The sequence below is a fragment of the Bombina bombina genome, chromosome 1 (assembly GCF_027579735.1).
Source record: "Bombina bombina isolate aBomBom1 chromosome 1, aBomBom1.pri, whole genome shotgun sequence".
NCBI classification, from domain to species: Eukaryota; Metazoa; Chordata; class Amphibia; order Anura; family Bombinatoridae; genus Bombina; species Bombina bombina.
The window spans coordinates 243,469,329-243,496,994 of NC_069499.1; the positions used below are offsets into that span (position 1 = coordinate 243,469,329).

A 27,666-nucleotide genomic window follows, 5' to 3' on the forward strand; every position below is an offset into this window, starting at 1 on the left:
GGGTGACAGAGGACACCCCAGATGAGTACCATTTTGTTTTATTAAATGGTTTCAATAAATTACCATTAACTCTGACCTGTGCTGTAGGATTGGAGTATAAGGCTAGTATCTGTTAACTAAATTTTGAGGTAAGTCCAAAGTGGTGTAGGGTGACGCCTTTTCTGCGTCTGTTAATATTAAATTGAGGGGATTTTAGCTGATGTGACATATTCAAGTAGATTGAAAACTTTTACTGTGTTGTCCCTAGCTTCCCTCTGAGGGACAAAGCCTACTTGGTCATGTTGAATAATGAGAGGCAAAATGTTATTTAATCGGGATGCAAGAACTTTAGCATATAGCTTTAAAGGGACAGTTCACCCAAAAATGTTCTCCCCTTTAAATTATTCCCAATGATCCTTTTTACCTGCTAGAGTGTATTAAATTGGTTGCAAGTAGCTCCTTTACTCATATTTCAGCATTTGAAATAGCTGATTTAGCTTGTGGTTTCCCAACCTATACTGAAAGTTTTGATACTGGCGTATACGCTATTGACAAGCCTAAGTAAACACAGCCAGCAGAAGAGATTACACCCTCAGTGGGGGGCATGATAGTTAAGTAATAAAATGATAAGTTTCCATTGTTCTCTCTATGTATTGAGCTTTGGTGTTCCAGACAAATATAAGATAAGGAAGCAAGTCTGTGTACATAAAATTGATAACATAATGAGATCTGATATTACCTGAAGCTCAACCCATTGTAATAGGCTGTGGTTTCAAAGCACAAACCAGCTACTTCAGATACACAAATAAACCCGAAAATGCAATTTCTCAAATATTTTATACTCTGCAGTTGGTATAACAAGTCATTTAAAATACATTTATGGAAAAACAATTTTACAGTGTACAGTCCCTTTAAGTCCACATTTAAAAGAGTTAGTGGTCTAAAATTGGATGAGTGTTTTTTATCCAATAATATTAAGTCATCTAATCTCCAGTTAAATAACTTAAAATAGGTCACTGGCCATCTAATAGAGCACATGGCCAGTGAGTGGTCAGACCATGATGTATGTTTTATACAAGAATTTGTAACAAATGATAAAGCTAAGTGGTCCACTAGAATATAGTCTAGCCTAAAGTAGCTTTAATTAGGGTGAGAGAAGGTGAAATCTTTTTTAATAGGATTTAGATACCGCCATGTATCGTGTATCAGTTAAGCAATTTAATATTCTGCCAATTGGTCTTTAATTGGCTATGTATAAACCTTGTGTCGGGATTAGTACAATCTGAAATAGGGTCTAGAGGGATGTTTAAATCTTCAGGCAACACAATTAAGGGTTCCTTATTGTGATTGGGTAAAGAATTTGCAATTGATTTAAAGAACCAATCTTGGTGTTTATTGGGAGCAAATAGATTGACGATTGTAATAGGTTTACCATATAAAAGGCTTGTTACACTTAGGAATCTGCCCTCTTTGGGCAAGATTACAAGCCACGTGGCAAATAACTTATTTTGCACATGCTTTAAGCCGCGTAATGCAAACCACTAAATCGCGTTCACGTATTCCCCATAGAAGTCAATGGAGAAGACAAATAGAAAAAAACAAAAAACAAAAACCCTAATCTGTTGCACAAAGCCCATGACGTATTCTCCTTAAAAAATGTACATGAAAATGCGAATATTTCCTTCGGCGAAAATGTTTTTGCAACGGAATATGTTCTATTTATTTCTAAATAAATATTTTTCTATATATTTGATATTTGAATTGATATATCTATTTATTGCGAGATATGTATATGAATATATATATATGTCTAGATATCTTGAGATCTATATGTGAATATCCCATTGAAAATACATCTGAGATATTGTTTAATGTGCATAAGATTGTAATGTAAAATATTTTCATTATCTCCATAGTTAAACATATGTCTATAGATATAAATCCATGTTTCTCTATGTAAGTGTATATATGTCAATGTAAAATCCCTGCGTTAGCATTTTTTTCTAACACCCGAGATCTCAAATATTTGATCCCTTATAACTTTTGTGTGCAATATTTTTTTTTAATAATTTTTATTAGACAGTGTTGATATGAGTGTAAGTGTACTTTGTAATGTACTTTTGAAGTGTTTTGTGAAACTTTTTTGTTGCGGAAAAACATTAACTACAGCTCTTCGAGTGCAGAGAGGATTGTTGCATAAAAGGCGAATGTGCATGCGCAATTGCGATTTTTCAAGACTTGTAATACCTGCGCAATGGAAATTGATTGCGAAAAGACCATATCACATGTGGAAAACTAATAACCCCCTACTTGTAATCTTGCTGTTTATCTTTTTCTATGTTCATTTTAGTGAGGAAATTGTTTTATGCATGAGAATACTAACCCCATTAATTAACTTGAAAGAGTTAGTACTATGAAAATGTTGAGTATAGTGCGATGTGAAGTATTATGGGATATTATTAGCTTTAAAGTGTGTTTCCTGTAGTAGTAAAATGTGGTCACCTTGTCTATGAATGTCTTGAACTGCCATACGTCACTTGTTAGGACTGTTTAGACCTTTTACATTTTGGGTTAATACAATTATCTCCTGGTCTTTTCTGTTAACCATAGGGTGTCAAGAAAGCTATAATAGTAAATCTTAAGTACATGTTCGTTTAGTTTACAGATAGTATCTAAATAAGGGTCATGACGGTAGGTGACTTACAACTATAACAGTTGAAAATGCAAAAACAATAAGACAAACAATATATATAAAGAGTAGGTTAAAGTAAAATGTCATGAATGAATGCCTGTTTTTTTAAAATTCTGGTACTATTAAAAACAGGGACACTTTCATTTATGAAAGTTTACATTGTAGCATATTTTTAAAAATACTTACCTTTCTCTTAAACAAAGCCGGATCACCGATCCCCCCGCCCTGCAATTCCTCTGTACTTATGTCACCAATGACGAAACCGGCTTCCTCCAATCATGGCTTCCCCCCAAGAACGTCCATCTCGTGAGGTCACGCCGTGATTGGAGGAAGCCGGTTTCGTCATTGCTGTGTAAGTACAGCAGGAGAAGCCGGCGGGGGATCAGCGATCTGGATTTGCTCAAGGGAAAGGTAAGTATTTGTAATATTACGCTGCAATGTAAACTTTCATGAATGAAAGTGCCCCTGTTTTTAATATTATTTTGAAAAACCGGGCACTAATTCATGAAAATTTACATTCACTTTAAGTAGAGAGATAAATCTCTGCACTATGTGTAAATAAAACTTGAAACAGGAAATGCAGGTACTTGAGCATACAATATCTATGAATTAAACAAACTGAGGCATTTTGCAATACCACAACTACAAACGTGGTTTACCAAGATGAACAGGTTTATGTCCTTCTTTTAAATATCCAAAAGTCACAATATAAGTGAAAGTAACGTATGACCTAGATATTATCAAAACGGATACAAGAGAAGAGGAGACTATCATCCCTTTTCTGTAGATTTATAACTTGGTGAGGCCAGGTGCTTGTGGGGTCTTTTTTGTGGGACTTGTCTCCATTCTGCCCATTGTGGAAGAGGAAGGGGGTCAGGAGAAGCTTCTGGGCCTTAAGTAGGAGAGTAGCAGGAGGGGGTAAATTTAGTCTCTTGCAAAATGTCCAGGATGTCATAAAGGTGACTTGCAGGTTATAAGCTTGCCTTTACATAGAATCAGCAGTGGTACGGGAAGCCCCATCTGTATGGGATATTGAATTTCCTCAGAGTTATTGTTAGGGGATTCAGTTCTTTATGCTTTTGGGGAGTTCTTATTGTCAGATCCGCAAATATTTGCAAATCTGAATTGTCTGATTTAGCGCTTATAAAATTAACCAGGGAAATGTGCCCCAAATGCCCGCAAAATACAGTGTAGTGTATTTTACATATATAAAAAAAAAAAAATACAATAGTATTTTTATTTTTTAATAAAATAACTGCACTAGGCAGTATTTTGGGTGTAAAGTTGGGGGCAAAGTGCCTTTACATTGCGGTCTATGGGAACTGTGTGTTCCCAGTAAATATATATATATGCATATAAATATATATTTACAATTAGCTGCCATTGCTGTGCAACGTACCTCCTTTGCTATGCTTTAGTTCTGTGCTGTGTATGACGGCATCAGAACGAGGGTCCCATTGGAGTCTTTGGAGGCACACACTTATGAGCGCAATGCTTCCCAGCAACTTGTAATACCAGCGCACATTAGCGTGCACTGGTATTACTCAGTGGAGCGATATTTAGTGCTCCACTTGTAATCTGGCCAATAAAGGTCCAAAAGAAGCCTAATTTTTGTTTGAAAGGACACTGTTTTATTTATTTTACTAGGCGATAAGCCTGTCCAGAGGGCAGTCTATGTTTAAAAAAACAACTCCCCAAGCTACAGTTACAAAAAAATAAAAAAAAGTAAAAATACAGAAAAAAATAAACAAAGCTATCCAAAATAATAAAATTAAACCTAAACTTATACCCCTATAAAACTTGCAGAGTCGGAGTGTGTAGGAATGGGATGATATTTCTAATCCTCTGTTTCCACTGAGCCGGTCGACTAGGGGCTGAGCAGGAAGCGGCAGGAGCTTGGGTTGGTTTGGTGGAGTTTGTCTTATCCGTTTTCACATGGTCCCCAGTATCAAGCGTTAGCTCTCTCTCCTTATGACGCCCATCTATAGGTGGTGTCTCTGCCTGTTTTCTAACTGAGAGGGTGCTTTCTTTGGTAGGCTCCAGCATAGATGGTGCTGCGCTTGCAGCGGCCATGTTGTTCTGTTGAATTTTATCATCACCATTGCCCCATGCTGCAGCTATTGCACTCTTAAGCTGTGTGAAGTCTTTATCAAAAATACTAGTGATCTGTTTAAGCAAGATAGCTTCTTCAGGCTCCATCCTGTATTTGTATCAAGTGAAGTCCCACTGAATGTGTATATAATCAGTACTCTCCAGGTATCTTCTGCAAAAACGTTATAACAGCCTAATCTTGACTGTATTTACCCGCTGTCAGGCGGGGGGGGGGGGGAGCTGAGATGCGTTGTTAGTCTGCCGCCAAGGGCCTCAGCAGTCCAGTGCAGGAGACAGCAGTCATAGAAACAGCAAACAAGGTGTCGACGAGATCCTCAGATCCCACAGCTTAAATATACAATAGTTTTATAGCAAGATAGTCTGGTGTTGTATAGACATTCGGCAGATTATCTATCTCATGCCTGGAGCTCCTGAAAGTGCGACCATTCATGGCCGCCGCCTAGACACGCCCCCTTGGCAGTTTATTCTTATATTAGGGGGTGTTTTTATTTTGGGAGGCTTTTTTATTTTCATAGGGATTAGGTTTTTTTTTTTTTTTTTGTATAATGTGGTTTATTATTTTGTGTAATGTTAGCCTTTTTTCTTTTGTGTAATTTTAGATTAATTTAATGTAATCTTTTTTTTTTTTTTTTTAAAGTAATGTAGTATTTTATTATTTTATGTAAGTAAGGGGTTCATTTATGGGGTGTTAAGTTAGGAGGCTTAGTCATTAACTTAGTTATTTGCGTTGTGGGGGTTCGCGGTGTAGGAGTTAATAGGTAAATTAGTTTATTGCGTTGGTGGTGGATGGCAGTTTAGGGGTAAATAAATTATTTAATTTGCAATGTGGGGGGATGGTGGATTAGTGGTTAATAGAGGTATTAGGTAGTTTGCAATGTTAGGGTTGGCGATTTAGGGGTTAATAATTTTATTAGGTTTTTGTTTTTTTCTTAATACTTCGTAAGAGCGGATAGATTTTATTTGTAATACTTATTTTGGGCAGTTAGTTTTTTTTTGTAATGCTCCGTTTGCCTTCACTGCATCCCGGTGGATTCCCGAAAATGGCACCTTCGGGGGATTCTTTCACCACCCTGCCATTTTCAGAATCGCTGCTTTGCTGCATCCAGGTGAATTTTTTTGGCTGCGCGTGCAGCCAACATTATTTTGGCTGCCTCGCGCTGCCAACATTCCTTTGAGGATGCGTGCGCAACTGGCTACTGTGGCTTTACAAACGCAATTATAGTATAGATACTGTTAACAATTTATGTACTAGTGTAATAAAAACAATAAACAGAGGTTTATTAATAAGGTCGAATTTAGATATACAGACACTTGAGTACCTATTTTTAAATGCTTGTACTTTTACTAATTGTAAAATTGATTTGATTTAGGTTTTTATACTGAAATGCACAAATCAAATGTCAATTTATATTATGTTTTAATTTTCAAACCTCAATAAAAATTATTTAAAAATAATAATAATTTCAGACTTTTTTTCGTTTCCTTTTAAAGAGCCATGCCCATCTAAACCATTGTTCCTGAGGTGTGGAGGTTGGGTGCAAGTGAGAGTCTGTAGAATTTGGTTGTGGAGGAAGTATAAAACTGCCCTTTTTAGAATTTGTGCTGATCTTCTGTATTTCAGCTTTGTCATTTTGGATGGTAATCAAGGTAACGGGGAATATCAATTTATAAGAAATGTTATTAGCTCTTAGAATTGTAGTAAGCACGCTGGTAAGCAATATCAACATAAAAAACGGACCCCGTTCTAATATGTCAAATAAATCTTGCACATTAGGAAGTCCTCTAATGTATATATATATATGAGAGTAGAGGTTATAGAAATCAGCGCTAGAAGTGTATGAGTGTGCTGTTAGTCTTAATATATCTTCCCATCCACTACTGGAAAATATATATATATACACAAGACACTAGCCAATTAGGCAGCAAACAGTCTCATTCAGTCAAATGTGGCAAGTCTATGGATATGTATTGTTCATTAATATCCACAATGCTAGTTCCTGTGTGCTATGAAGGAGTAGGCTGCTCGTCTGAGAGAAGAAAAATGATCCCCCGCAGGGCAAGGTTCCTCTTAGAGATCTGAAAGAGTATGAGACAAGACAAGCGCCAAGAGACACACTTCGTGTAATACGTTCAGATCATTTGCTTATAATGTAACAGTGGGAAAATCCGCTCTCACCTGGTTCAACCTCAACGTATGAGGTATATAAAAGGCACTTCTATTAATGTACTCCTGTCCCTTGTGGTCCTCCTTGATGTCCTCAGGTCTCCAATTATTCCTTGGAGTCTGCAGCGTGTCCCTGGAACTCTGCAACCTTTATTTAAACGGGGACTTGTAAATGCTGCAAATGAAATAGCTGATTTAGACAATTTGCAGCATGCTGAACACCAGAGTGAAAGCTTTTGTATTCTCTAAGGAACATGAGAGAAAGGTCCTCTGATGAAGTAACCCATTGGTTACGAAACGCATTAGGCTCCGCCCCCCGCCACACGCTGACATTGCACGCTGTGCCTACACATCTACACGGAGCTGCATAAAGGATTGGACTGCTTTATTACGAATTCATATAAAGCAGATCTGCGAATATCCTTTGGTGCTCCATACCTGATCTTATGTATAGTAGAGCGCATTACCCACTTGTGTTTCTAGCCTTACTCGCTGGATGTAACACTTGTATGACTACAGCTCTATAGTGATCTTTTGCAATACGAGGAACATTTTCTCTTTGCCTACAAAGAAACGCTTGTAGGGTTTTTTTTATCTTGCACTGTTAAAAGCTATTTTATGTATATAAATAAACACCTGTTTTTATCTCTATCTATTGGTAGTTGTATATTTTAAAATACTACATATTACCTTACACCTATGCCCTAGTCCCCGTTTAAATAAAGGTTGCAGAGTTCCAGGGACACGCTGCAGACTCCAAGGAATAATTGGAGACCTGAGGACATCAAGGAGGACCACAAGGGACAGGAGTACATTAATAGAAGTGCCTTTTATATACCTCATACGTTGAGGTTGAACCAGGTGAGAGCGGATTTTCCCACTGTTACATTATAAACAAATGATCTGAACGTATTACACGAAGTGTGCCTCTTGGCGCTTGTCTTGTCTCATACTCTTTCATATATATATATATTTTCTCTTCCTCAGTCTTAACTAAAGGATGAATTTATTTTTTTAATCAACTTTTACATTCAAATATTAATAGCTGTACTAAGAGAGTCCATGTCATACTCTAGACATGTAATACATATGTTCTTTACAGAGATCCTGCAATTCCTTTTAGTCTTTTAGTAGGGGTTTCTCAGGAGATTTGCCAAAATATATAAGCAAAATCCAGGCTGCCAATGTGAAAGTACAACATGACAGCTAAGTAATGCAATACATGTTTCTTTCATTTAAACGTTATTTAAATAATTTAAATAGATTAGATACTCATGAACACATGTGTCTTTAGCACTCTATAGTATTTGCCCCAATGTAATATTGCGACAAGCTCTGCTACCATATAGTATTAAAGACTCATCAAGACTACTGAGCTCCTATGAGCTCACCTAGATTTTCTCTTCAACAAAGGATACAAAGGGGAGAAAGAAATTTGATAATAGAAGTCAATTGTAAAGTTTTTTTTCAAATCACATATCCTGTCTGAATCATGAAAATTTAATTTTGACTTTACTGTTCCTTTTGCAAAATATATTATTTTATGACATGCATGCAATTAACTATTTGCTTTAATTGTGAGTAATTTTATCATTAACATATTTTAAACACCCAGTACTTAACTGTAATCATAAACATTCTGTTGATCATATGCCGAATATTATACTTTAGTTCTACATTTTTTACTTTTAACAGAAGAGCGAGAATTAGATAGAATAAATAAATAAATATATATATATAGAGAGAGAGAGAGAGAGAGAGAGAGTATTAAAAAAAAGGTTTGTTTTGTTTGCGTAAACTAGTAGGAATAAGTAATTATATAATTCATTAAACGAAGATCTGACTATTTGTTTAATATGCTGGAAGGAAGGGTGTGTTCTCGTATAATAATGAGAGCAAAAATAAATGGACATCAACAGCATTACCTTGCAAATAGGAATATTAAGCATTTGTTTCTTGCACAAGCTAAATTCAGAAGCGTAAGCTAAATTCAGAAGCGTTCACTATTCTATTAGCTTTAGGTTATTCAAATAGAAAAATAGTGATATAGAGTAGGAACAGAAATCATGAACATTAGTCTTACATTAGGAGTACCCATTTTTGTATATAAAGTCATTAATGGCAGGATTGGCCCCTACACTATACTCACACTTATGCTAGATATGTTCCTCATGTAAAATTTAATTATAATCACATGTTTAATTTAAAAATACATGGGGGGGATGCTTCCGGGCGAAGGCCAAGATGGTTGACTTACTTCAAGGCTGCAATGACAAGCTGATTAATTCGCTGTATATCAGCAGATAGTGACACCATCGAGAAGTGATTCTTACAGTTTCTGATAGAACTATAGTCAATGCTTTTTCTGACCCAAATTGGTGGCTATCCTTCCAGTTTTAAGAACGGCGAGACCTACAGTGGCAGCGCAAGTGCGTCAGAGGCCTCTGCCTAACCCCCCCCCCCCCGGGTAAAATAGCTAGTTTGAGCTATAACCTCTATACTATCACCCATACAAAGGAGCCTATGGAGCAAGCCCTGCTGACAGCTATAGACTGCTTACTACACAACAGTCTGCTTTCCATTGAAAAACATCTTAAGGCAGCCTGGGGAAGCACTGGCAAGATTGAGCACCTCCACTATAGCAACAACTAACTGGAGGAGAGGAGAGTCACAATGCAATATCGCATCTCCCGATTATAACAACTAATATGACCTTCACTGTGGCAGTAGCTGTGACTACGATAAGTAATGTGAGAGAGCCGCTACCCATTTTAGGTGCGCACCTAAATGAGAGAAACAGTCAGTGGAAGAGCCCGCCGCATGGTCAAACTGCTGATCATAACCTGACACATACGGCTCAAGACAATCACCGAAGTCATCTGCTTCGACACCCACCTAAGCCAGACCCCGGTCATGAGATACATATGCTAACTGGAGGAGAGTCGTGATGCGATGTTGCATCTCCCGATCACCGCAACAAATATGCACAAGCTGGAATGATCATGAGTGGGCTAGTTAAGGTTTTATTTCCAAAGGCCACTGTATCTCCTTTCACTCCTCTTTTTAGATATCTTACAAGTGGCAAACAGTATATCTGATATATCCTGCTCTTTCTTTCTTTATTTTGTCTCTGTCTCCAGGTATGTCTTAATTTATGACCATTTAACTCTAAATGTGAATATTTGTCTTTAAGATATTCTGTGGCTGTTAAGAGTGACTCTCAGTAATGCTATGTTTATTTTTAATAAAATGTTAAACTTCTTAGTTCTGGCTTATTATTATTTCAAATGTAAATGCTATTTCTACATGTGGACTGTTGTGACTAACCGCCTAGTAATTGCAGGGAGAAGATAACTATGCCCTTTATTATAGACTCAGGATTAGCCGCCATAACTTATTAGAGATAGGACTAAGTAGAGAGCCAAAGGTTGTTATTCTTTTTAGCATAAACCCAAAGCCATCACTCTCTTCCATCCCTAATTTTATGCTGACGTTGCTAGCGACCGGAGCAGCACAATCTAATAAGGCTATACGAATTAGCTTCTTTGGGCTCAAATATGTCCTTGTATACCCCAGATTGTTTCATATATTCACCATATTAACCATTTATACACCACTGCTAAATAACAGAAATACAATCCAGAGAGTATGCTTTATTAATATCTCCTTCTCTAGAAATTCTCACAAGTGGGAAACCTAGCATTCTCTCCTTCCTATTGAGCTGTACTTACAGACCACACAATAGTTCCAGTATCTTACCATTACCTTACATTAACACTAGTCTAAATATAGTTATTTAAGATATGTGTTATTTATATACATAGGGGCCTAGTTATCAAGCCGTCTACTTCACCTGCCTTCGCCGGTTCAATACGCCCGCCTAAGCTCGCCTACCATCGCCGCCGCGGACCTGCAAAATTTCGCCTAAGTTATCAAAAAAGCTGTCAACAAGCCGTGCACCAAGTACGGGGCGATGAGCAGCGGACTGTGAGAGTTATCACTCATCCGATCTCGCTGCTCTTCGGCTTTTTGACAGCTTTATTGATACCCTTGTCACTTAGCACCCACACTGTTCTACCCCCTATACCGGCGCCCCCGGAGCCCCCCCGCAACTAAATAAAGTTATTAACCACTAAACCGCTGCTCCTAGACCCCGCCGCAAATCTCTTATAAATGTATTAACCCCTAAACCGCCGCTCCCGGACACCACCGCAAGCTACATTATACCAAGTAACCCCTATCCTGTCCCTCCCTATACCGCCGCCCTCTATAATAAAGTTATTAACCCCTATCCTGCCGATCCCGGACCCCGCCGCAACTAAATAAATAGTTTAACCCCTAAACCGCTGCTCCTGGACCCCACCACAACCTATCTTAAACTTATTAACCCCTAATCTGCCCCCCCCCTACACCGTCGCCACCTATAATAAATTTATTAACCCCTATCCTGCCCCCCTACACCGTCGCCACTGTAATAAAATTATTAACCCCTAAATCTAAGTCTAACACTAACCCTAACACCCCCCTAACTTAAATATTAATTAAATAAATCTAAATAATATTTCTCTTATTAACTAAATTAATCCTATTTAAAACTAAATACTTACCTTTAAAATAAACCCTAATATAGCTACAATATAAATAATAATTATATTGTAGCTATCCAATCAGCCAATCAGATTGAGCTCGCATTCTATTGGCTGATCGGAACAGCCAATAGAATGCGAGCTCAATCTGATTGGCTGATTGGATCAGCCAATCGGATTGAACTTCAATCTGATTGGCTGATTCAATCAACCAATCAGATTTTTCCTACCTTAATTCCGATTGGCTGATAGAATCCTATCAGCCAATCGGAATTGAAGGGACACCATCTTGGATGACGTCCCTTAAAGGAACCTTCATTCGTCGTTAGTCATCGGGAAGAAGAGGATGGCTCCGCGTCGGCTCATCTGAAGATGGCTCTGCTCCGGATGGATGAAGATTGAAGACGCCGCCTGGATGAAGACTTCTATCAGATGGAAGACCTCTTCAGTGCCGCCTGGATGATGACTTCATCGGATGGAAGACTTCTTCAGCGCCCCTTGGATGATGACTTCTGCCGCTCCGGATCTCCTCTTCGGTTCCATCGGTGGTCAGCTGGCTAAAGACGGCTCAAGGTAGGATGATCTTCATGGGGGTAGTGTTAGGTTTATTTAAGGGGGTTTGGGTTAGATTAGGGGTATGTGGGTGGTGGGTTTTAATGTTGGGGGGGTTGTATTTTTATTTTACAGGCAAAAGAGCTGTTTTCTTTAGGGCATGCCCTGCAAAAGGCCATTTTAAGGGCTGGTAAGGTAATAGAGCTGGTAACTTTTTAATGTAGAATAGGGTAGGGAATTTTTTTATTTTGGGGGGCTTTGTTATTTTATTAGGGGCTTAGATTAGGTGTAAGTAGCTTAAAATTGTTGTAATATTTTTAAAATGTTTGTAACTTATTTTTTTTATTTTTTGTAACTTAGCTTTTTTTTATTTTTTGTACTTTGGTTAGTTTATTTAATTTAATTGTAGTTATCTGTAGGTAATTTATTTAATTAATTTAATGATAGTGTAGTGTTAGGTTTAATTGTAACTTAGGTTAGGATTTATTTTACAGGTAATTTTGTATTTCTTTTAGCTAGGTAGTTATTAAATAGTTAATAACTATTTAATAACTATTCTAACTAGCTAAAAAAAAAATACAAAGTTACCTGTAAAATAAATATAAATCCTAAAATAGCTACAATGTAATTATTAATTATATTGTAGCTATCTTAGGGTTTATGTTACAGGTATTTAGTTTTAAATAGGAATAATTTATTAAAGTATAGTGTAGTGTTAGGTGTAATTGTAACTTAGGTTAGGATTTATTTTACAGGTAAATTTCCCTTTATTTTAACTAGGTAGCTATTAAATAGTTAATAACTATTTAATAGCTATTGTACCTAGTTAAAATAAATTGAAAGTTGCCTGTAAAATAAAAATAAATCCTAAAATAGCTACAATATAATTATTATTTATATTGTAGCTATATTAGGGTTTATTTTAAGGGTAAGTATTTAATTTTAAATAGGATTAATTTAGTTAATAAGAGAAATATTATTTAGATTTATTTAATTAATATTTAAGTTAGGGGGGTGTTAGGGTTAGTATTAGACTTAGGTTTAGGGGTTAATAATTTTATTACAGTGGCGGCGGTGTAGGGGGGGCAGGGCAGGGGTTAATACATTTATTATAGGTGGCGACGGTGTAGGGGGGATAGGATAGGGGTTAATAAATTTATTATAGTGGCAGCGGTGTAGGGGGGCAGGATAGGGTTAATAGGTGGCGGCGGGGTCCGGGAGCGGCGGTTTAGGGTTTAATACATATATTATAGTTGTGACGGGGACCGGGAGCGGCGGTTTAGGGGTTAACATATTTATTATAGCTTGCGGTGGGCTCCGAGAGTGGCGGTTTAGGGGGTAAACACTTTATTTAGTTGCGGCGGTGTAGGGGGGACAGATAAGGGGTGATTAGACTCGGGGTACATGTTAGGGTGTTAGGTGTAGAAACTACCATAGGAATCAATGGGATATCTGGCAGCAGCGAAAATGAACTTTCGCTATGGTCAGACTCCCATTGATTCCTATGGGATCCGCCGCCTCCAGGGCGGCAGTTTGAAAACCAGGTACGCTGGGCCGGAAAAGTGCCGAGCGTACCTGATAGTTTTTTGATAACTAGCAAAAGTAGTCAGATTGTGCCGCACTTGTGTGCAGAACATCTGTAGTGACGTAAGAATCGATCTGTGTCGGACTGAGTCCGGCGGATCGAAGCTTACGTCACAAAATTCTACTTTTGCCGGTGTCTAGGGCTTGATAACTAAGGCGAATCAGCCTCGCCACAAATACGCTGCGGAATTCCAGTGTATTTGAGGTTGACGGCTTGATAACTAGGGGCCATAAGCTCTAAAAACTGTTAGAACTCATTAATGGTTAGAAAAAAAGCTCAATAGGCTCCCCATTACAACCATGTTCATTTAGGTTACTAAATGGTATTATACTGTATTTTTTGACCCCAAGAGTCATAGTGAATTTTGTATTTAAACTTATCTTAGCATGTGGAAACTTCACCTAGCTTATACATCTGCTTCTTAGTATACTAGTTGTGGGTCCTTATTTCTTTCCCCCACTTCACTTTACTCTAGCATACCTACTGATCCAAAAGTGGCCATTATATACATTGTGGGGGACTTATTTTTATTTTCTAAAAATTTTGTAAAATATAAGGTAATGTTATTCTCCTCTTCTGTTTAAGGAATTGCAGGTACACTGTTATTATGATAGTCATATATACTAGTTTGTCTAGACCAGATAATAAGTGTACTTATATACTCTGAAGATATGCCATGACTGATTGTTTGATTCAGCTACTCTACCATGTTTGATTAATAATACTTATTGTCTTATGCCTATAATTTCCCTGTTCAATTACCTCAATAAAAAGAAATTAAAAGAAAATACATTGGAAGTTAGTCACTATTAATGAGTTTAATCATCTGTATATACTACTCCAACTTACAAAATTTGGTACAGAAACACATGCTTAATTAAAAAGTTTGGAACTGACTTTTGAATAACAAATGTCCTGAGGGCCACACAAAAAACTTGGTGACCCAGATATGGCATTCTGACTTTAGTTTGGGTAAATAATAAATTGTTGAAACCACTAAACCTATTAAAAAATATTGTATAACTCAATAAAAAGTAACAACTGAACTGACAAATATTTAATTTCTTTTTATACAAATAAATTGACAACATAACAGGCTTTTACATCTTCACATGCTAATGTTTCCATTCTTCCATTATTTCATATTTAAGAACAAGTGGGTATTAAGTCCCAGGTTTTCTTGCTGTGTATTGAAAATACTAGAAGTCTTCACGTTGACTCTGTCAAGAGTTTGCTGAATGTTGACAGAATGTTGTGTTTATTAGTCTATACATTTTTATTATCATCATTATACAGTGACACATGTCAAAATGTATGTTGTACTGGTCTCCTGGCCAAAACTTGCCAGTAATCCACTGCAAGTTAATGTGATCTTTTGTAGGGCTTTAAACATTTATTAAGATGCATTTGCAGCTTTAAAGAATTTGCAGTTCAGGGTTGCAAGAGTACGTCTGTAACAACAAATTTAAGAAGCAATATCTGCTTCTAATCCTAGGTGGCAAACATAAATGACCGCTAAATCACTTGTTCAGGGTGATTGACAGGCCCTGCTTTCATGCAATTAGTTGCCCAAGAGCAGGGAGCCAGACTATGATTGAGAACTCATCCACCTGCAGCTTGGTAAATTTTCCTGTTAGACATGCTAGTAGTAGACTAGGGATAATGGTGAAAAAGAAAAGAGGTCATCCTGCCTCTAGGTTCATGTGTTTTATATTTTGTCACCACTGTTTGATTCATTATGCACCACTTATTTGGTATGTTGTGCAAAGCCACCACTTGACATTATGTCATGCAGAAATTAACCATTATAGCTGGTTTATTTATGATAAATTAGATTGACAGTCAAGAATTTGATCGGATAACAGAATAGCTATCTATAGCAGCTTAAAACATCACTAGAACATTTTGGGTCAAATTTAGAGAGGAGAGCTATTTAGCGATTTTGCTTGTGCACTATCTGCACTAGAAGTAAACTTTTTGTGTGTACCAGGTTGAGCTTGCATTATAAGTTGAAAGTAAAATGTTATCGTTCGCGTGCTTACCCTATACGCGCAAAATGCAGAGGTTAGAATATTGCACACATGATAACCTATTCCCCCATAGAAGTCAATGGAGCAAAAAAAGTGGAAAAAAACTTGTGCACTAACCCAAAATCATATTCTCAAATATATATATATATATTTCACATTCCAATGTTCTTCACATAGAAGAATATATTCTATTTATTCAAAATAAATATTTATAGATATATCTGATGGTATTTTGGTACAATATATATCTATAAATATATATATATATATATCGTATATACAGATATATATAGTAATGTCTATTTAGAAATACATAGAACATATTCTGCTATGTGCAGAACATTTGAATGTGAAATATTTACAGTAAATACACAGTATAACACTTTAGTAAATATGTTTTGTTCATGTTTTCGTCTACTTAACTGCAACAGGCTCCAATGCACACATATATATATATATATATATATATATATATATATATACATAATATATAATATAATATAAGGTTGTATATTATAAATGTCACTTTTACACTTTCCATGTAATAGGCTGAGATATCATCATCCAAGCATGCGAACAAGTCCTGGTCGCAGCAAAATCTGACAGAACAATTTCCTTGTTAAAATGTGCTACCTCCTGTGTGCGCATGCTGCTGATTACATCATCGCATTCCACACATTCCTTTTTTACATATGTGGAGTGAGATTACGTAATACTGAGCATGCACACTGATAAGTAGAAAATTCTGACAACGGAGCAATATCTGGCAGAACACCAGCGTGCGTCACCTTTTGAGAAAGCCACAATTAAACGGCGAAACATGTTAAGGGAGGGGGAATATTGATGTGTTATTCATCCTTACATTTTGATTGCAAAATGTTTCTGTCACTACTTTAGATTACAATCAATAAATGGGTTATTGAATTAAGTAACCACGTTAACCACTGCATATTCATACCACCAATGTGAGAATGGGAAAGTTAATTTGAAATGCTGGGCAGATATAATACAGCAGCGTTAATATTAGGTATGGGTGAATGTGTTTATATTCTAACTCAAATATTAGAACAAATATTATTGTAGAAATTCAATTTACATAATAGAATGTTGATAAGAACGAATATTCTTAATAATTCTATTATCAAATGTTATTTACAGTTTTCGAATGTTACTTTCGAATTCGAATATATATTTATAAAACACAGTTGTAGACTAGAAATGCTATTTCGAATTCGAATGTCACATTCGAATATTACATTTAAAAACACAGTATTAGACTAGAAATACTATTTCGAATTTGAATGTTACATTTGAATATAGCATTCGAATTTGAATATTACATTTATTAAACACAGTTGTAGACTAGGAATACTATTTCGAACTTAAATGTGACATTCGAATTCGAATATTACATTTAAAAACACAGTATTAGACAAGAAATACTATTTTGAATTCGAATGTGACATTCGAATTCGAATGTAGCATTCGAATTCGAATGTAGCATTCAAATTTGAATATTACATTTATTAAACACAGTTGTAGAGTAGAAATACTATTTCAAATTCAAATGTGACATTCGAATTCGAATGTGACATTTGAATTTGAATATTACATTTCGAAATAGAATGAATACATAGCTAAACATTCTATTATTCAAACAAATATTTTCAAATTTTATTGAAAAATTGGAAAACAAAAATGAGAAAACACAATGTTAGAATGTTATATAAACATTCAAAATTTGATGAGAACGAGCGAATGTATCAAAATTCATTTTAAATTTCGAATTTTTAGAAACACTCACCCATCCCTAGTTAATATAGGCAGCTGTGATCTAAAAGCTTAACATTCAGAAACAGACTGGACTTTTGAGTACAAATTACCATCCAGTATCATAGCTAATCTAACTAGCTAAGAGAGAGAGAGAGAGAGAGAGAGAGAGAGATACACACATCTTTGAGCTCAAACATGTGTATGTACTGTATATCTCTCTTTGAGCCCTTACAACTTTTAAATACAACTTTTTCTAGAAATAATTTTTACCAGACTTAGGCCTAGATTTAGAGTTTGGCAGTAGCCGTCAAAACCAGCGTTAGAGGCTCCTAACGCTGGTTTTGGGCTACCGCCCGGTATTTGGAGTCAGTCAGGAAAGGGTCTAACGCTCACTTTGCAGCCGCGACTTTTCCATACCGCAGATCCCCCTACGCCATTTGCGTATACTATCTTTTCAATGGGATCTTTCTAACGCCGGTATTTAGAGTCTTGGCTGAAGTGAGCGTTAGAAATCTAACGACAAAACTCCAGCCGCAGAAAAAAGTCAGTAGTTAAGAGCTTTCTGGGCTAACGCCAGTTTATAAAGCTCTTAACTACTGTGCTCTAAAGTACACTAACACCCATAAACTACCTATGTACCCCTAAACCGAGGTCTCCCCACATCGCCGCCACTCTATTAAAATTTTTTTACCCCTAATCTGCCGACCGCACACGGCCGCAACCTACGTTATCCCTATGTACCCCTAATCTGCTGCCCCTAATACCGCCGACACCTACAAAATATTTATTAACCCCTAATCTGCCGCCCCCGCTATCGCTGACACCTGCATATTTTTTTAACCCCTAATCTGCCGCTCCGTACACCGCCGCAACCTACATTATACCTATGTACCCCTAATCTGCTGCCCCTAACACAGCCGACCCCTATATTATATTTATTAACCCCCAATATGCCGCCCCCAACGTCCACCTACCTCCACCTACCTACAATAATTAACCCCTAATCTTCCGACCGGACCACACCGCTACTATAATAAATGTATTAACCCCTAAAGCTAAGTCTAACCCTAACACTAACACCCCCCTAACTTAAATATAATTTAAATCTAATGAAATAAATTAACTCTTATTAAATAAATTATTCCTATTTAAAGCTAAATACTTACCTGTAAAATAAACCCTAATATAGCTACAATATAAATTATAATTATATTGTAGCTATTTTAGGATTAATATTTATTTTACAGGCAACTTTGTATTTATTTTAACCAGGTACAATAGCTATTAAATAGTTAATAACTATTTAATAGTTACCTAGTTAAAATAATTACAAAATTACCTGTAAAATAAATCCTAACCTAAGTTACAATTAAACCTAACACTACACTATCAATAAATAAATTAAATAAACTACCTACAATTATCTACAATTAAACCTAACACTACACTATCAATAAATTAATTAAATGCAATACCTACAAATAAATACAATTAAATAAACTAACTAAAGTACAAAAAATAAAAAAGAACTAAGTTACAAAAAATAAAAAAATATTTACAAACATTAGAAAAATATTACAACAATTTTAAACTAATTACACCTACTCTAAGCCCCCTAATAAAATAACAAAGACCCCCAAAATAAAAAATGCCCTACCCTATTCTAAATTAAAAAAGTTCAAAGCTCTTTTACCTTACCAGCCCTGATCGGAACAGCCAATAGAATGCGAGCTCAATCTGATTGGCTGATCGGATCAGCCAATCGGATTGAACTTGAATCTGATTCCATCAGCCAATCAGAATTTTCCTACCTTAATTCCGATTGGCTGATAGAATCCGAACAGCCAATCGGAATTCGAGGGACGCCATCTTGGATGACGTCCCTTAAAGGAACCTTCATTCTTCAGTTGGACGTCGGAAGAAGAGGATGGATCCGCGATGGAGGTCTTCAAGATGGAGCCGTTCGTCATCGGATGAAGATAGAAGATGCCGCTTGGATCAAGATGGTTGCCGGTCCAGAACTCCTCTTCTTCCCGGATAGGATGAAGTCTTTGGAGCCTCTTCTGGACCTCTTCAGCCGCTGCTTGATAGAAGACTTCAGCCGGATTATGGATCGCCAGCCTCCGCTTGGGCTTGGATGAAGACTTCGGAGGCTTGGATCAAGACTTCGGAGGACGGATCGGTGAACCTGGCATGGTGAAGATAAGGTAGGAAGATCTTCAGGGGCTTAGTGTTAGGTTTATTTAAGGGGGGGTTGGGTTAGATTAGGGGTATGTGGGTGGTGGGTTGTAATATTGGGGGGGTATTGTATGTTTTTTTACAGGCAAAAGAGCTGAATTATTTGGGGCATGCCCCGCAAATGGCCCTTTTCAGGGCTGGTAAGGTAAAAGAGCTTTGAACTTTTTTAATTTAGAATAGGGTAGGGCATGTTTTTATTTTGGGGGTCTTTGTTATTTTATTAGGGGGCTTAGAGTAGTATTTTTTGTACTTTAGTTAGTTTATTTAATTGTATTTATTTGTAGGTATTGTATTTAATTAATTTATTGATAGTGTAGTGTTAGGTTTAATTGTAACTTAGGTTAGGATTTATTTTACAGGTAATTTTGTAATTATTTTGACTAGGTAACTATTAAATAGTTATTAACTATTTAATAGCTATTGTACCTGGTTAAAATAAATACAAAGTTGCCTGTAAAATAAATATAAATCCTAAAATAGCTACAATATAATTATAATTTATATTTTAGCTATGTTAGGGTTTATTTTACAGGTAAGTATTTAGCTTTAAATAGGAATAATTTATTTAATAAGAGTTAATTTATTTCGTTAGATTTAAATTATATTTAAGTTAGGGGGGTGTTAGTGTTAGGGTTAGACTTAGCTTTAGGGGTTAATACATTTATTATAGTAGCGGTGTGGTCCGGTCGGCAGATTAGGGGTTAATTATTGTAGGTAGGTGGAGGCGACGTTGGGGGCGGCAGATTAGGGGTTAATAAATATAATATAGGGGTCGGCTGTGTTAGGGGCAGCAGATTAGGGGTACATAGGGATAATGTAGGTTGCGGCGGTGTACGGAGCGGCAGATTAGGGGTTAAAAAATATGCAGGGGTCAGCGATAGCGGGGGTGGCAGATTAGGGGTTAATAAATATAATATAGGGGTCGGCGGTGTTAGGGGCAGCAGATTAGGGGTTCATAGGAATAACATAAGTGGCGGCGGTGTACGGAGCGGCAGATTAGGGGTTAATAATAATATGCAGGGGTCAGCGATAGCGGGGGCGGCAAATTAGAGGTTAATAAGTGTAAGGTTAGGGGTGTTTAGACTCGGGGTACATGTTAGGGTGTTAGGTGCAGACTTAGGAAGTGTTTCCCCATAGGAAACAATGGGGCTGCGTTAGGAGCTGAACGCTGCTTTTTTGCAGGTGTTAGGTTTTTTTCAGCTCAAACAGCCCCATTGTTTTCTATGGGGGAATTGTGCACGAGCACGTTTTTTAAGCTGGCCGCGTCCGTAAGCACCGCTGGTATTTAGAGTTCCCTTTTTTGGAGCCTAACGCAGCCCTTCTGTGAACTCTAAATACCAGCGGTATTTAAAAGGTGCGGGGTGAAAAAAGCAAGCGTAGCTAACGCACCCCTTTGGCAGCAGAACTCTAAATCTAGCCGAGTGTTATTTTGAGTGTAACTGTATTTTGGATGTTTTTTGGCCACATTTTATTCAAGCATATCAGTTAACCAGAAATCTGAAGTTGTGATTATCATTCTAGTGTAAATCAGAATGCACTCACACGTTCACATTTACTTTCAACTTGTGTTACAAGCGGAATTGTACTTGCAGGCAAACACTGGAGATAAACCCATCTACACTTGCGCACAACTGTTAGTGTCCACTCTAAATGTGGCCCAGTATGTACAACTATTTAGTGAAATACTTGAATTCAATATATTTTTAATGTGTTTTGCTGTGCATATTTTTCAGTGTTAACAATTTACGTAAGTTCTCCAAAAGGGCAAAATGTTTTGGTGCTATTTTGTGTCGCGCGTGAGAGCATCACTTAAAACCATTTGTAATATGAAAGTAAATAGTGTTACCTGCGCTTTCCATTAAAAAGTATAAGGTGTTCAAAAAAATGTTTCAGGTTAAACTTTTTTACTATTTACTTGAAATACCATAGGATATTGCACCCTGTGCTATCATTTGCTCTCCACTTGCAATCTAGCCCAATATTGTTTTCTACGTTGTCTTCTATATTTATGACATAGGACTGAGAACTTGTCTTTGAGACATGACAAAGTCAGATTCTGTAAAGACTGAAGAAATTCTGAATTTGAGCTCAGGCTTTTTAGAGAAATTCAAGTTCAAATTTTACAGAATAAAAACTTGTGCTCCTTAATTTCATGCTGCACCCTTTTCATTTCATATGCATCTTAACATACCTATAATTATAAGTTAATTATTTTGAGATAATTAGAAGAAACTAAAAACATTATCTGTCACAAATCATTAGCAAAAATGTAGCTCACTTTATTCTCTGCCCTCGTAATTAAAGCCACATTCCAACCAAAGTGGCAGCATTAAATTACAATATAAAAACTATTTTTACACATATTACATTGATTTATTTACTTATTTTTACTGTTTTGCATTTTAGATGTGTCATTCTCAAAACAAATGCTACTACCAAACATGTGACAACTGGATTTCAATATGAACTTTTTCTTGTTTTTTATGAGCCCCCTTAACACCACTCACATACTATCCAAAGGATACAAAAATATTCTCTATTAAAAGGAAAACAATAAAAACAAGTGAGTTATATAGGATGTCCCCCATTCCCTTTCTGTTTCCTACTCATAGATAAACAAATTATTGTATTTAATGTATCTGGACTAATTTTTCGTTAAGCAATCAACAAGTATACACAGGTACCACTCCTGAGTCCTAAGAGGTGGATAAATCCCAATATATATTAGAAATCACAGAGAACATATGTCAATTAATTAAATGACACAGAAGTGGGTCAGATAGTAGTGAACAAATAAGTTAAAATATAACTTTTATTAGTTAAACTGGTTAAAATTATCACACACACTCAACACACAAAACTACGGATAGGGGGGATTTTTCAGCGTGTCATCCAAGTAAAAGATGCTAACAGTATAGAATATTAAATATCAAAGTCACTTACAGTAGAAGAATATTATAAGAAAAAACTAGCTAATATCTGATAGCCAGCATTCGTATTTAGAATCTCGTATATTGTGAAGGTGACTGATGCTGGTAACTACTTATGAGTAGGGATGGTGTTCAAAATCACGGAGGATATTCTGGTTATATATATTACCAAATGAGCGTTAATGCTAGAGCACTATAAGATGGCAACCAAATATATGAAGATATAAGTGTTGGTGAACAATTGGGATTGTCCTCACATAAGAGAACAAGGTGGTACAACCAGAAGAAAAAATTCTATATGTATATGTGTATTTACACACATAAATAATTAAATGATTTTACTGTAATCCACCTAAGGTAAGTGGGTGCCTTTATGAACCTGTCCACTTAATATATAATCGTAAATAGGTTGCAGCAAGACTGATAATTGTATGTAGCTCAGGCTGACTAATATGCCTATATATTTATTATAATGACCAATCAGAGAAACATACATTAGTCTGATTCTGGCGTCGGCTAAAAATGAGTTACAAGTCAGTACTTTGCATAGGCTAGTGCGCTCTCATATCGGTAAACCCCCATTCACAGAGGAAATATATATATATTGGTTGTGATTGAATTTGTAGTTGGCGGTTTTGGGCATAAAAACAGTAAAACACAGCTCATGTATGTTCTGCCATCTTAGCAGTGCTTTAGGTTTATCAAAAGATAATAGTAGATCAGAGATTGGGATAAATTATGTACAGAATGAATACTGTTATTTTTATATTATTCCCAATAGGTGCACTATAACTTAATCATTTACTTCCAGTAAAACAAAGTAACTGCTATGGTAGTATGCTTTACTGTGTATTGTGATTACTGTATCTATTTACTTTAAATACAATTTGCCAGAATAATCAACCAACTAACTGGGAGGTAGCTCTGATAAATTGGAGTAACGTATAAGCTCTACTTGAGTTTGAGTTAATTAGCTTAATATAACAGCAAGCCACCTCTTATACACAATCTTTTATTTAGAGGATATATACTAAAGAGGCAATTTTAAGATTTAAAGGCACACAAAAGGTTAAGTGTGGTAAATACTCATTGTGTCTCATCACATGAGAGTGGGTTAATATATGACATGTTGAATAAGAAATACTCAATTCAGGTGATACTGTATCTCTGCATATATGGTTTGTAAATATCCACTCTCAGTAAAAAGCTGTATTAGCTAAAACATTTGGTTTACCAAATAAGTCAATTGCAAACCATTAAGTTGAGAAATATATTTGTGATTAGCAATCCACGGATTGCTGTTTGAAGTCAGCGTTGATAGCTGAGTTTATAGCTGCAGTATGAGACACCACTAGTATCGCATTTAAATACCAAAGGTGTGCACATGAAAAGTAGCCTCTTAACCTCACAAACTATGAGATTGCTAAATGTCAAAAGACACCGGAATGTTAGTATAAGTAAGTAGCGTTGTTGCTGGCAATCACACCGGGTCTATCAGCAGCGTGCTGCATTTGAGCTATTACCTAATAACCTCCATTGGATAAATGTAACAGAGTTGCTAAGTCAATAAACCAGATTCAGAGTGTAGTTAACAGTATTAAATAAAGGGACACGCTGGTCGTTCCCCACTAAACGCTTCCTAAAACACAGGAGCTCACTGGGCTCCTAACCATTTCCCTAACATGTTTTTGTTTTTTGCTTCACAACACTAGCACTATTTGGATGATTCAGTTGACATTTGAACAATTCATTTGACTTTTTTGGGACTATATCACGTTTATTGGACACTGTTTCACATTATGGATTTATAATTGGTATTCCACTTCAATTTTGATTATTTTTATATTTTTTATAGTTCTAAGTGTTTCAAATTGTACATTTGTGAGTTTACTTCAACTGTGACTCTATATTATTTTAATTGCCATTTTAACTGTCTTTTTTAACTGCATTCTTTTTTAACTGCATTCTTGTGAGGTTTTGTTTGTACTACTTTATCCCATTATCCCCTATTGTATTAAATAACATTTACTACAGACATGTATCCTTAGGAGTTTCATAGTTCCACTATAGATTTTGAATCTAACCACTAAATATACATATCAACACATACCATATGGTTATAAAAATAAAAAAACAAAGCCGTTATGGCTAAATAAAAATGTGTTAAGAGAAATTAGGAAAAAACGTAGGGCATTTAAATTATTAAAAGAAAATAGTACAGACTCAGCATACAATATTTATAAGGAATGTAACAAAGCATGCAAAAAAGCAATCAAATTAGCCAAAATTGAAAATGAAAAATTAATTGCCAAGGATTCTAAGTCTAACCCTAAAAGGTTCTTTAAGTACATAAATAGCAAAAAATCTAAGAAGGATAATATAGGTACATTAAAATGCGTGGAGGGTAGCATGATAAATAATGACAGGGAGAAGGCTGAGGTACTAAACCAGTTTTTTCTTCAGTATACACAAGAGAGGAACCATTGAATGATACTTTGGAACAGAATAGAACATGCCAGTCCATACCACTAACTGGGTTTTGTTTAGAGGATATCAGGAAAAAACTGGAAAATATTAAGGTAAATAAAACTCCAGGCCCAGATGGAATACACCCAAGGGTGTTAAGGGAATTTAGCACTGTTATAGACAAACCTTTACTCTTAATTTTTCAAGACTCATTATCCTCAGGCATGGTACCCCAGGATTGGCGTAAAGCTGATGTGGTGCCACTCTTCAAAAAGGGAAGCAGGGATGATCCAGGAAGCTATAGACCAGTTAGTCTGACATCAATAGTGGGGAAGATATTTGAAGGGATTATAAGGGATTATATTGATGAGCATATTCGTGTAAACAAGATTATGAGTTCTAATCAGCATGGCTTTAGGAGAAATAGATCATGTCAAACTAATCTAATTAGATTCTACGAGGAAGTAAGTAAAAATATAGATAAAGGGGAATCAGTTGATGTGATATACTTAGATTTTGCAAAGGCATTTGATACAGTGCCACATGAGAGATTAATGCACAAAATTAAGGGACTGGGAATAGCTGAAAATGTTAGCTCATGGATAAATAACTGGATAAAAGATAGGGAGCAACGAGTAGTAGTAAATGGATCATACTCAGATTGGACAAAGGTAATCAGTGGCGTCCCCCAGGGATCAGTACTGGGCCCTGTTCTTTTTAATATTTTTATAAATGACTTGGAGCAAGGATTAAATAGCAACATCTCTATTTTTGCAGATGATACTAAGTTAAGTAAGGTCATAAGGTCAGAGCAGGACAAACTCTCTTTGCAAAGGGATTTGCTAAAATTAGAACTATGGGCAAGTGAATGGAAAATGAGATTTAATACGGAAAAATGCAAGGTTCTACATTTTGGAAGTAAAAATAAGCAGGCTACGTATTTTTTAAATGGGACAAGACTTAGCCAAACACAGGAGGAAAGGGATTTGGGAGTAGTAATAGATAACAAGCTAAAGATGGGTGCACAATGCAGGGCAGCGGCTTCAAAGGCTAATAAGATACTAGCATGTATTAAAAGAGGCATTGATTCAAGGGAGGAAAGCATAATTCTGTCATTATATAAAGCCCTGGTAAGACCTCACCTTAAGTTTGGAGTGCAGTTCTGGGGACCAATTGCTAAAAAAGATATTGCAGAACTAGAAAAAGTTCAGAGAAGGGCCACAAAGCTAATAAGGGGATTGGAGAAATTAACCTATGAGGAGAGGATAGCCAAACTGGGTCTGTTTTCTTTAGAAAAAAGGCGCTTGAGAGGTGACATGATTACTTTATATAAATATATTCAAGGCCCATATACAGAGATGGCAGAAGCTCTGTTTATTCCAAGAAAATTGTTTCTGACAAGAGGTCATAATTTAAGGTTGGAGGAAAGGAGATTTAATCTCCTGCAACGGAAACGTTTTTTCACTGTAAGAGCAATACAATTGTGGAACTCATTACCAAAGGAGGTAGTGAATGCCAATACCATAGATACATTTAAAAATAGTCTGGATAAATTTCTGTATATAAACAAAATTCATGGATATGATTGCTAGTATTAAATGGGTCACATTTTAATGGGGTTATTTAAGCTTAACTGGAGCTTTTTGTAAGTATTTTAGATTTGTATAGGTTGAACTCGATGGACTTCAGTCTTTTTTCAACCTTATCTACTATGTTACTATGTTACCTCTGCCTATATTAGGCGCTTTATACATCCCACTATTTTCCAAAGAAAATCCAACATAGAAAGAGTATGAACAATAGGGAACAAGAAGGAGGGATGGTATATAGAGGGGAGGCAGCAAGATGAAACAATAAGTTAGTGGTTACCTTGGAATTTTCTTTTGTTCATCAATGCATGGTGATCCTGGGTAGATATGAGCTCCAACCTAAGATTAATACTAATAAAAAGGCTCATGGGCTGGAGAAGAACAATTCACAGCAGGACCAGACAAGGGTTAGCTGTTTAGTCGGTAGCATGCGCATACACACCTCTCTCAATGGGAATAGTAGGATACTCCTAAATCAATTATATTAGTTTTTAATAATAATAAAAAAAGCCAGACTGTTGTTATGTAGACACCATACAAACCAATTTCATCCATGACTCCCTTACACAATGCAAAAATGATTATGTATAGTGTGATCTGAAGAAGACACTCAAAACAGTGTATCACTCTGTCTCCCAGTGCGATTTCACTAGACACTAGAAACCATTTAAACGAGAGTTACTAAATTGTAAATTGTTTAGAAAATATACCTTACAGAGGAGAAAAGCAGGGAGGTGATACAGCTGCATTGCCTTGCAAAACAGGTTCCACCGCTGAATTGTAGCGAGCCGCCCCCAGCTGCTGTGGCCTGTGAAATCTCCTGATGTCCTGGTAGGCTATGCCAACCTTGGTTTACAGGCTAAATTGTGCCCAATGGGACAAACTGGATCAAAACCTTCATAGCTGAATCTAATTTAAAAAGAAAATATTCTTATTTATTGGAAAATTCTAATTATAGCATAGACCACAA

At 36.3% G+C, this 27,666-nt stretch overlaps 1 protein-coding gene across 1 annotated transcript in view; it reads right to left on the minus strand.

Annotated features, from left to right (window-relative positions):
* LOC128657461 (uncharacterized) overlaps nucleotides 1–27,431 on the minus strand; it is a 135,524-nt gene extending 108,093 nt beyond the window's left edge. Inside the window, exon 1 of the mRNA XM_053711817.1 lies at nucleotides 27,407–27,431. The gene's annotated coding sequence lies outside the window, so the exon portion shown is untranslated. The remainder of the gene's footprint in view (nucleotides 1–27,406) is intronic.
* Nucleotides 27,432–27,666: the final 235 nt, after the last annotated feature.